This window comes from Miscanthus floridulus, chromosome 7 (assembly GCF_019320115.1).
Source record: "Miscanthus floridulus cultivar M001 chromosome 7, ASM1932011v1, whole genome shotgun sequence".
Classification (NCBI taxonomy): Eukaryota; Viridiplantae; Streptophyta; class Magnoliopsida; order Poales; family Poaceae; genus Miscanthus; species Miscanthus floridulus.
In genome coordinates this window covers 87,476,022-87,486,485 of record NC_089586.1, presented here as the reverse complement: position 1 = coordinate 87,486,485, position 10,464 = coordinate 87,476,022, and the positions used below count along the sequence as shown (strand labels likewise).

Here is a 10,464-nt window from a genome sequence, read left to right as displayed (position 1 = left end):
AACAGAATCTATGTTCCATCTGACCCAGTACTACGAGAGGAAATTCTGTCAGAAGCTCATGATTCTAAGTACTATATTCACCCTGGAGGTTCAAAGATGTATCAAGATGTGAAGAAACACTTTTGGTGGAAAGGCATGAAGACGGACATTGCAGGACATGTGGCACGTTGTGACACCTGCAACAGAGTCAAGGCTGAACATCAAAGGCCTGTAGGATTGCTAAAACCTCTTGATGTTCCCGAGTGGAAATGGGAGAGTATATCCATGGATTTCATAGTTGGATTGCCCCATTCACAGAAAGGCAATGATTCCATCTAGGTGATTGTTGATCGTTTGACCAAGATTGCTCACTTTGTACCAGTTAAGACCAAGATCGATGCCGAAAAATTAGCAGATCTATATGTTGAGCATATTCTTAGACTGCATGGAGCTCCCTCTAGTATTGTATCTGATCGTGGTCCTCAGTTTGTGTCCCAATTCTGGGAAGCCCTGCACAAATCCATTGGAACCAAACTTGATTTCAGTACTGCTTACCATCCACAGACAGATGGACAGACAGAACGAGTAAATCAGATCTTAGAAGACATGCTTCGCGCTAGCGCCGCCACGAAGGCTCACCAACGAGCTCGCCGCCGGTAAGAGCATAGCCACAGGAGAAACAGGGGAAACCCCCCCCTCACCGGCCACCCACGCATGCACCCGGTGCACATGGACCGCGCCTGAGAGAAGAAGGGTGGACTCAGTCCACTGTAGACCTGTCTGCGGTCCATGGACTAGCATCTCTTGGTCCACCGTGAGCCACGCTCACGCCCATAGCCGAAGACCATAGCCTAGTGGAGGCCCATGGCTACGACGTGGCAGCGCCATAGCTTGCCACGTGTCCGGCCCGGCCCGGCCCAGACCGGCCCAACCCGAGCCCACCAGAGCCCATTTGAGACCCGGCCCATGTTGACCGTTGACCGCCACATGTCAGTGGCATGGACACTCTGGACCCACATGTCAGATGCTGACGTCACGTGGGACCCACACGGCAGAAGCCAACACAGCTGGGGTGACGTCATGCTGACGTCACGATGACATCAGCTGCTGACATTAGTAGCCCTGGACCCACACGTTAGTGACCCTAACCATTGACCGTAGACCATTGACCATTGACTCACCATTGACTGATGTTGACTTTGACCGGACCCACATGTCAGTGACCCGAGAGCCCCTAGACCCACCTGTCAGAACTGATGACGTTGCTGACGTCATGCTGACGTCAGCTGGACCTCACCTGTCAGCTTGGAACTGAGACGATGACATCATGCTGACATCATGCTGACGTTAGCATGCCACGTGGACCAGTCACAGCGTGACACGTGTCAGCCCAGGATTAATTCAGCCTTTTTTCATTTTCAGAAACGATTTAAACTTTGGAAATTCATAACTAATTCATACGACCTTGGAAAAATACGAAACTAGGACCAAAATTCATCTAAAATCAAGCTCTATGCAATGAACCTATGTTTGAGTGCATTTGGCTCTTTTGAATTTCCATTGCTTGTTTGTGCTATTCTATAGACGTCGCTAACGCAACTATAATGCAATCGTTTGTAGACTCGGAGGAGAACTAGACTGACGAGGACCATGAGTACCATGAGGAGTACGGAGACGACTACACTGAAGGTGCCACATCCCACCCAATCTCGTAGCACCTATTACGCATGGCTAATATAGAACTGCTATTGCTTTACTTTACCGCTACAATCATACTATGATAGAACTTGCATGGTAGTATGCTTACTTGATGGCCTTTACCTTGACGCAACCTTACCCCTGCATACCCTGCTATTAGGCTAGACACACGCTCACTGCTATATTTCATTACTTGTACTTCTACTACGCTTATACTATATTAATGCGTGGTGTTATCTGAACTATGGGGAGTGTGCTGCGTGTGTGACTTGGGTGTGTGGAGGGTGAGGGTTGTGTCGACCAAGTTGGAGTATACGATGAGCCTGAGGCAAGTCATGCCGTGTGGTGCTACCTAGGCACCCCTGGAATGGATACTTGTGGTGGGTAAAAGGTATATGAGGTGGTCTTGGGTGTGAACCTGTGATGGGAGGAGCCCAGGATGGAGGTGCTGTGGTGGCATAGTAAATGGAAACCCTAATGAAGACATTCTGGCTTGGTCATCCCTAAGGACTTACTAGTACTCAGATTCACCGGGAAGCCTTACGTACCACTCGCCCTATATGGTGTGGGACGGCCAGACTACTTGGTAGGATATTGCCACTACTGCTAGGTTGATAGCGGACAGTGTAAGGAGGTATGGAGCATGGAGGATTTCCCCTACACCCTTTCGAGACTTCATGGAGACCTTGTGGACCCAGCTCATGACTCACAGTTTTAGCCACCCCAGACCAGACCTAGGGTGTACCAGGGCTGAATGGTAGAGTGGCATTATCCTAGGCTGGCAAGCGGCCGGAATTAGCCTAGTTGACGACGGTCAGCGAAGAATGCAGATCTTGTGGTTATGTAAAACCTCTGCAGAGTGTATGGTTGATCGATCGATACATGTGCTGACTTGTCGGCTATGGACCTTTCCTAGGTTTCGCTTAAACTTGATAGTGATATGAGTCTTTCTCTTCTTCCCCCGTGAGAGAGTGTCGGACATAGCCAGGGGCTACGGGCCATGAGATAGAGCCGAGAGGGAGTTGGTCTGTCGACTGAGCGATGGTATGGTTATGGTGATGGTGTGGAGATGGTGGTATATCGATCCTAGGATCGAAACCTGGCTCTAGGAAGGGAATGGGGTGGAATATGTGTGGGAATGGTGTTAAATCTTGACTATACTTTTATATATATACTTGATATGCTATATACATAGGAAACCCCAGCCTCATAGTTTCCTTTTGACTATATCCAACTTGCATCCAATTTCCACAAAGCAATGCTCATAGGGTTGGGAGTGGCCAGTACAAATCGTACTGATAAATTTTGGCACATAGGTTCTGCTGAGGAGTATAGCTCCGAGGAGTTTGACGGTTGAGGGATTCGTTCCTACGCTCAAGTTTGGCGATCTTATCTTCAAGCTGTTCTGAATGAATGCTACTTTTGATTCTGCCATTGTGGAGATGTAATAATTTATGTAATTCTGCACTATTTGTACTCTGATATTATCATTGTATGGATGTGATATTCGACTAGAATTTGGGTAATATGATCTACAACGGTCTTATTACACTTCGACGCTGTGGATTTCCCTTCACGGAAATCGGGGTCGTTTCACAAAACACAACGTATAACTGTGGTGTGTTCTAGCACAAATCACAATTAACAAAATACAATTTTTTTCTATAGGAGGACAAAGACAAATATATGAGATGTGTCGCCATAAATCACGAAAAACATTTTTTTCTATGAAAGGACGAGGACAAAAAGTGGTGTGTGCCGGCACAAATCACAATTAATAGAATTATAATCTAGAAGCAATATGATATTACAGAAAATATCATAGGCACAAATTAAACCCTTGATCGAGGACGAGCTCTTTCTAAAGGAGGGGAGAGATGTTATGGTTGGTATTAACTATAGGCGCTGTTGTAGGGGCTGATTAGGCAGGAAAGGATCAAGGGATCAAATCAGGAAGGCTTGAATTAGGGAGAGAAAAGAGTTTAATTAGGAGAGAATGAAGATGTAATCTCCTTTATATGCAGTGGTGATCAAGGAATAAACATACAATGACAACCCAATTCCTATTCTCATCTCCTTTCTTTGTTCTCTCATCTCCTTGCTGTTCCCCACACCAGCCACCACAGGTAGGAAACCAGCGGCCGAACGGCTGGCGACTTCGCATTCCTATCCTATCCGGTCACTTCCGCCACAATCATGACACATGCTTTGTGAGAGGAGTTTCAGTATGATGTTTACCTAGGTTTCAGAGATAACAACTAACATAGATTCTGAATAGGTATTTAAGGAAATTTGGGTCCAATGACTATGCCATTCAACCTATCTTATGCCCTTACTCATCCTCCTTAGACAAACCATGAGGCATTAAATATATGAACTACTAAGTTCTAAGCTAATACATTTCTCTTTTGATCTACAGGTTGGTTGTTCAAAATAAACATTGAAAGTTATTACAAATTTGCTTCGAACAATATATATATATCAAGTATACTCATGAGGTAAATTAAATTTCCATAGATTGCATATGCTTAGAACTACAATGTAGTAGTACATACTTTGTAGAAACTAACTGCAGTCGAGATTTGATCGTGTCTAAGAATGACTGTGCATCAGATGGTCCAGCTTCATCTTGGTTGACAGGCAAAGATTGGTTCCTAGAAACACTGATGCAGCTCATTACATAGCAAGTGTTTATTAACCCCATGTAAATGATAAGCAAACAGATTACAGATAAATATAGACAATACTATTCTATAGGAAGTACCTATCATGTGACCCAATAGGGCCATTAACCGAGGTAGTGTGATTCACAGATGTGTCTTCAGTTGTTTCTTCTGCGGAGTTCACGGTAGGCAATGGCCGAGAAGAAATCACAGTAGAAGCATGTTCATGGTCCCCTTCTTGCGGTGGATGTGAAGACAGAAAACCACTAGGGGTGGCCTCAGCAGATGGAAAGAACAGGGCTTGTGGGTGCCCATGACCATGAGCTGCTGATCTGTTGCGATGGCCTTCTCTTCTAGCATGACGGTGCGACCTACGAATGGCAGCAGCAGCAGCAAGTGCTGTAGGATACACTCCTCAATCTCAGCATCTTCTGCATCCACTGGTACCTAGAATGGAATAAAAGAAACAGTGGCATCAGTAGTGTGCAGGAATTGAGCACATAGGCATGCCATCACTAGAAGCACACTCTGAATGTGAACATTAGATATGTCAGCACCTCAAAGTCATAGAGCAGTGGATGACAGAAAATGATTATCGTGCGCGCATGATTTTCTTGCGCGTTTTGCTCTTCCTCAATAGTAGGAGGCAAGGAATGCGTGTGAGAGTGAGACCAACATGGAAATGAGATTTATTAGTGGAATGCATTGGTGGTATAGCAGAGTTTGTACCTCATGGGGTCCTTCATGCTAATTGCCTGCCAACACATGGGATCAGAGTAACCAAGCATGCAGGAATTCAGATCCTCAAACAAGCAACTAAACTAATAGGTACAATATTTCTATTCTCCATGTTACAGAACTAATGATAAAACTAAAAGACCATACTTCCTAAATACACAGTAGCCTTCAAAAATCAGGTAACAAAGGATGAAATAAAGCAGTCAGCCATATAATTCAGCTACAAGCACTGATCCAGGTTAGAGCATTATTATTCATCATCAAACAATCTAAATGATGCTACACTTGGACTATTAGAGTAAAGAGTTTTCCTAGTGCAAGCTTTCTGAACATATGTTTTTCCTGCTTAATGAAATGTAAAAAGGAAAACAAAGTAGTGGAAAAGTTACATATAAAGACTGGATATTGCACATGTTAAACACTATAATTGCAGTAATTTAAGTGTGCAATTTACTACTTATAAATATGCAATCAAGAAATGGATACTGCACACATATATATTCATTTTATTGTACAATATATGCAACACACAGTTAAAAGATGTGAGTTCCTACTATTCTACTACAACAGCAACAAGACAGCCAAGCAATACAAAACCAATGATCCAAAATAATTTTGAAATAAACTATGTATGTACATGAAACACCAGTGATTTATTTTGATAGATCAGGAAATAGGTTCAGTAGAGGACCTGCACAAGGATAAATCATGGCTAGACCACCACCCAAAAGTAAGAAATCTGACTGTTGAAAAGCACAAGCATTGGTAAATGTAAAAAATGTCCTTACACATATATTATGACAGTCTATATTGCTGAGCATTTTGTTAAGGATAAAAACCAATAATAGATCAGTAAGCAGCACATTCAGGTAGAGAGTAGCCCTTTTCAATTTTTGCAATATGTTGTGGTACAGTCTGTAACAGAACCGATCAATTATACGAAACTAAGTAAGAAAATCAACCGCCAGAGCAGATAATTTAGCAAACTTAAGCCTGTATAACCCGGTAGTCCATGAAATCATGAAGGATTTCAAACTAACTCACATACCAGCCAAGATTGTAATAAGTTTAGCAGTCACCATCACATATTACTTAAAAGTTCGCATCTCAGATACATCAGAGTTTAAACATAGTTATTACAAAATGAGTTCAAATAGAAGTAGCGGAAGTCATTTGTTCAAAACCACACACACTCACACGAAGTTCAAATACAGTGCCAGCTAATGATCATCTCCAACAAAAGCATCAGACGAGACGTAAGGAATGACCATGCCCATGGTCCTAAGCATCACCCATCGCAGGATAAAGGCAGTTGATACAGTAGCCGTAATACATCTGCCCATCTGCAACAAGTGGGAATAAAACCCTGAGTACGAGAAGGTACTCAGCTAGACTTACCCGACATAACCAAAAATAAAGTGACCCCAAGGATTATGAAGGGCTTTATAGTAGGGTAGCTGACTCATTTGCAAAAAGAGACATTTTTAGTATCTCAAGAACCTTTGCAAAAGCATTACTGTCAAGTTAATTATTATTAACCTGTCAACTATATTTGCACCTATACTAGAGCAAGTATGTGATTAAGCAAATAATGATAACCAATGATCATTAACAACTTCCATAATGTCATATTCATTATAACTGTCCAAGTGTTCCATCAACTTTACTACGATGAAGTCACTCAAGTCAAGTGCTCACTATCTAGGAGCGATGGCGATTCGAATCGATTCCTAACCAGCTGGTGATTTTATTCCTTACACAAACCTCACTCACCCGCTAAAGTGAGGTATCGGTCACCGAGTCAATTATCCAGGAATCTCGAGTTTGCTAGGAACCACATACCCGGGGGCCGACCGACTGCTCTTTGGTCTTATCTTCGTGCCTCCGTGTCCTACCACACCTGCTCCGGCACAGTGCACTGTGGGCAATCTACTTGGCCCGAATAATCTCCCAGCTTCACGGTCGAAAGGTACTTTATTCGGCCAGCTAAATGTAAGGCATGTGTTCAACATGACTCAAGGCTCAACAACGGTCGGTCCTTAATCGACACAGACGGAAAGCACTACAGTCCAAAACTCTGTAAGTCTCTGTCCGGTCTCAACTTCATTTAACACTTAGTTATACCATGACTACATAGTTATCTAAGCAGATCTAGGTAACCACCTATAGCTTGCAGGTGACAGGAAATCACCCGACTTCTACCGGTCTAAGCCAGCTAAGCATTGACTCGACTGTGGATACCAGGGTAACAAGGGTATAGTATAACAAAGGTAGACAAGGTATAATGCAGCAACGGTTGCAAACAACTCCTAAACGTAATGTATCAATTAAGGTAAAGCATTTAATTAATAATTGCAAACCGGGGAGAAAATGCTCCGGGGCTTGTCTCTCTCGAAGGAGCTCGGGCGGTGATCGGGGCACTCCAGAAGTTCCTCAATGTCCTCCTCGTCTGCTTCGGTCACTTCCTGCGGCTGCACCTCGAGCTGCTCCTTGAGCTCCTTGGGTATAACGACTGGGCTCTCGGTTTGCGATCCTGTATGATGCATGTGCGTAAGTGCTTATGCAAACGGTGCATCAGATGAAATGAACACAATGGATATGCTTGAATGCAAGGTAGTCAACATCATCCAAGAACATGTACTACAAGCACATGTCATCTACTGCATTCTCTTCTACTACTAATATGCTAAGTCAACACATCTCATTAAATGCTTCAAAGATACACCAAAGCTTCACTAATTTCTTAATCAGGCATAAAGCAACATTTGATTAAACCCTAATTAATAATAGGTTTGAATAGCAATATCTATTTTTATAGCTTAGAAAAATCTTAGAAAATTACCATAGCACAGTACTACCCTAAGTAGTCTACCATCAGATTTTTATGGCATTTGGAAAAGTGGAATAGCCTACACAAAAATAACAAGCTATGGCATAATTATAAACATGAAAATACTTTGTATTATGAAAAGTGTCAAACAATAGATTTAGTATTTTTCCTAGGTTCTAAATAGTAAATAACCACTGTACAAAAATTATCACATGCATGTTTCATACAAATTTTGCTCTCTAGCAAAAATAAAAAAAATCAGCCATTAAAGGCACTTGAACTACATCTCACAATTTTTCTACAGGACATGCATGGCATATATTTTTCCTAGGAAGTACATTACACAAGAAGAGTAACAAGCTTGGAAGCATATTTTTCTGATGCATATAGGTTTTAATACACATTTTACAAGATATCAGCAATATCAAGAATTAAATAAAACTCTACAGAAAAGTATCTTAAAAATGACATGTAATATTTTTATCATGTAGATCTGGTGACAAGGAACCTAGCAAAATTTGTTTCAACAAATTTGGAGCCAAAATGAGTACACAAATATTTTCCAAAGTATTTCTCTTCCCAAATAATAAAAGAAAAACCGAAAACGTATTTTTCCTATTACTACTGGGCCGGCCCGTGGGAACAACTGGCCCACGGCCACTTTCGGTCTGCGCAAACCGAGCGGAGGGAAGGGCGATGGCCTGGCTCGGGGCTTCGGCCCAAGGCCGTCCTGGACCAGCTCGGCCGAGGCGAGACGCCACACCACGCCGGCGTTCCAGGCGCCACGGCGGTGCGGGCACTGCCAGTGGGCCAACGGCCGTTGCCGGCCATGTCCGGGCAAGCGGGCGTGCACATGGGGTCCACAAGAAGGTGACGAACCTGAGCAGGCTACATAAAGGGATGGAGGAGGGACGGGGGAAGCTTTCCACGGCGGGGTCAAGCGCGGCGGGGTCAAGCGCAGCGGCGCCATGACCGACGGTGGCGAAAACGCGCAAGCTGCTATACCTTGCTCAAATGGTGTCCCTGCAGCGAGCACCAGGTGCCAGGGAGTGAGGCGGAGCGATGTGTGCTCGATTGCGGGTAATGGTGGAGCACCGGCGGTAAATTTTGCCGGTGGGGCTGCGGTGGCGATGGCGGCGCGAGCGGAGCTCGGTGTGGGGCGAGGCAGAGAGGCAACGTGGGAGAGGAAATGAGAAGCGCAGGGAGAAGCAGAGCTATGGTGGCTTGAAAACGGCAAGGCGTGCTTGCTTGTGGGGGCCACGGAACGCCACCCGGCCGGCGTCGCCGGCATGCGCTCGCCACGCGGCGCGGCGTGCCTGACGCGGTCGGACGCGTACGCGCGCGGGGGAAGAAGGAAGCCAGCGCGAAGGCAGGCTGAGCAAGCGGGCTGGGCCAAAGCGGAGGCTCGAGCGCAGGGAGGATCGCTGGGCCGGCTTCGGCTTGGTGGGCTAGAAGTGAGGCGGCGGCCCGTTAACAGAGAGAACTCCTTTTCAAATTCTATTTTCAATGAATTTTCAAATATCAGTTTTCAAGTACCCTTTTTAGCAAGAAAATGACTTCTTTTGAAAATGGCCCAAAAATAAAAGTTGCTTAGAATTTAATCCTCTACAACTTTGCTTTAGGGACCAACTAGAAATTTTGCATAGATTTTGAATTGGGAAGCAAAAGCTAAATAGGGAGGATTTTTGACCATTTTCAATAAAAATTTCAAATGCATATTTTGTCAAAAGTTTGAATACAAACTTTGCTCCAAAAATTGTGCTAAATAATTCTAAATGATTTACAATTATAGCCAAACATGTTTTACTAACCTAGCAAGCATAATTAGGGCAAAAACAACTCTAAACAAGTGTATGCAACATTCATATTTCACGAGCATGTTTCATATGTTTCGAAGCATGGTTTCAGTTATTATTTACATGATTAGGCATGGATACTTAGGATGCTTCATGATGCACAATATGCATGATTTGCAGTGCCTAAATGCTTGCATAACACCAGGGTGTTACAGCCCTCCCCCCTTATAAAAATCTCGTCCCGAGATTTGGGTTACGAACCATTTGTTATAAAAATCTTCATAAGCTTTTTGTAGATATTCTCCCATTTCCCAAGTTGCATCTCCCTCATCATGATGATTCCACTATATCTTGTATGTTTTCACCATACTATTCCAAGTAGCACGTTCTTTAGTGTCTAACACATGGACCGGTTGCTCACGATACACCAAATCTGATTTGAGTTTGATGCCCCGAGGTTCTATCCTGTCCTCCGGAACACGCAAACACTTCTTGAGATGTGATACATGGAAAACTGGGAAGACAGTACTCATTGTCTCAGGTAACTCTAACTTATAGGCTACTGGACCTCTTCTTTCCAAGATCTTGTATGGTCCTATGTATCTAGCGGTAAGCTTTCTCCGGACTCCAAACCGTTTCTTCTTCATTGGCGTGACCTTCAGATAAACATAGTCACCAACTTCAAACACAAGGGGTCTCCTTCTTCTGTCTGCATAACTTTTCTGATGTGATTGGGCCGCCTTCATATTTTGTTGAATAA

General features: G+C 43.7%; 1 pseudogene; it reads right to left on the bottom strand.

The window, feature by feature from the left end:
* Positions 1 to 3,460: 3,460 nt before the first annotated feature.
* Positions 3,461 to 5,249, bottom strand: LOC136465812 (E3 ubiquitin-protein ligase RHF2A-like; annotated as a pseudogene).
* Between the last annotated feature and the right edge of the window lie 5,215 nt (positions 5,250 to 10,464).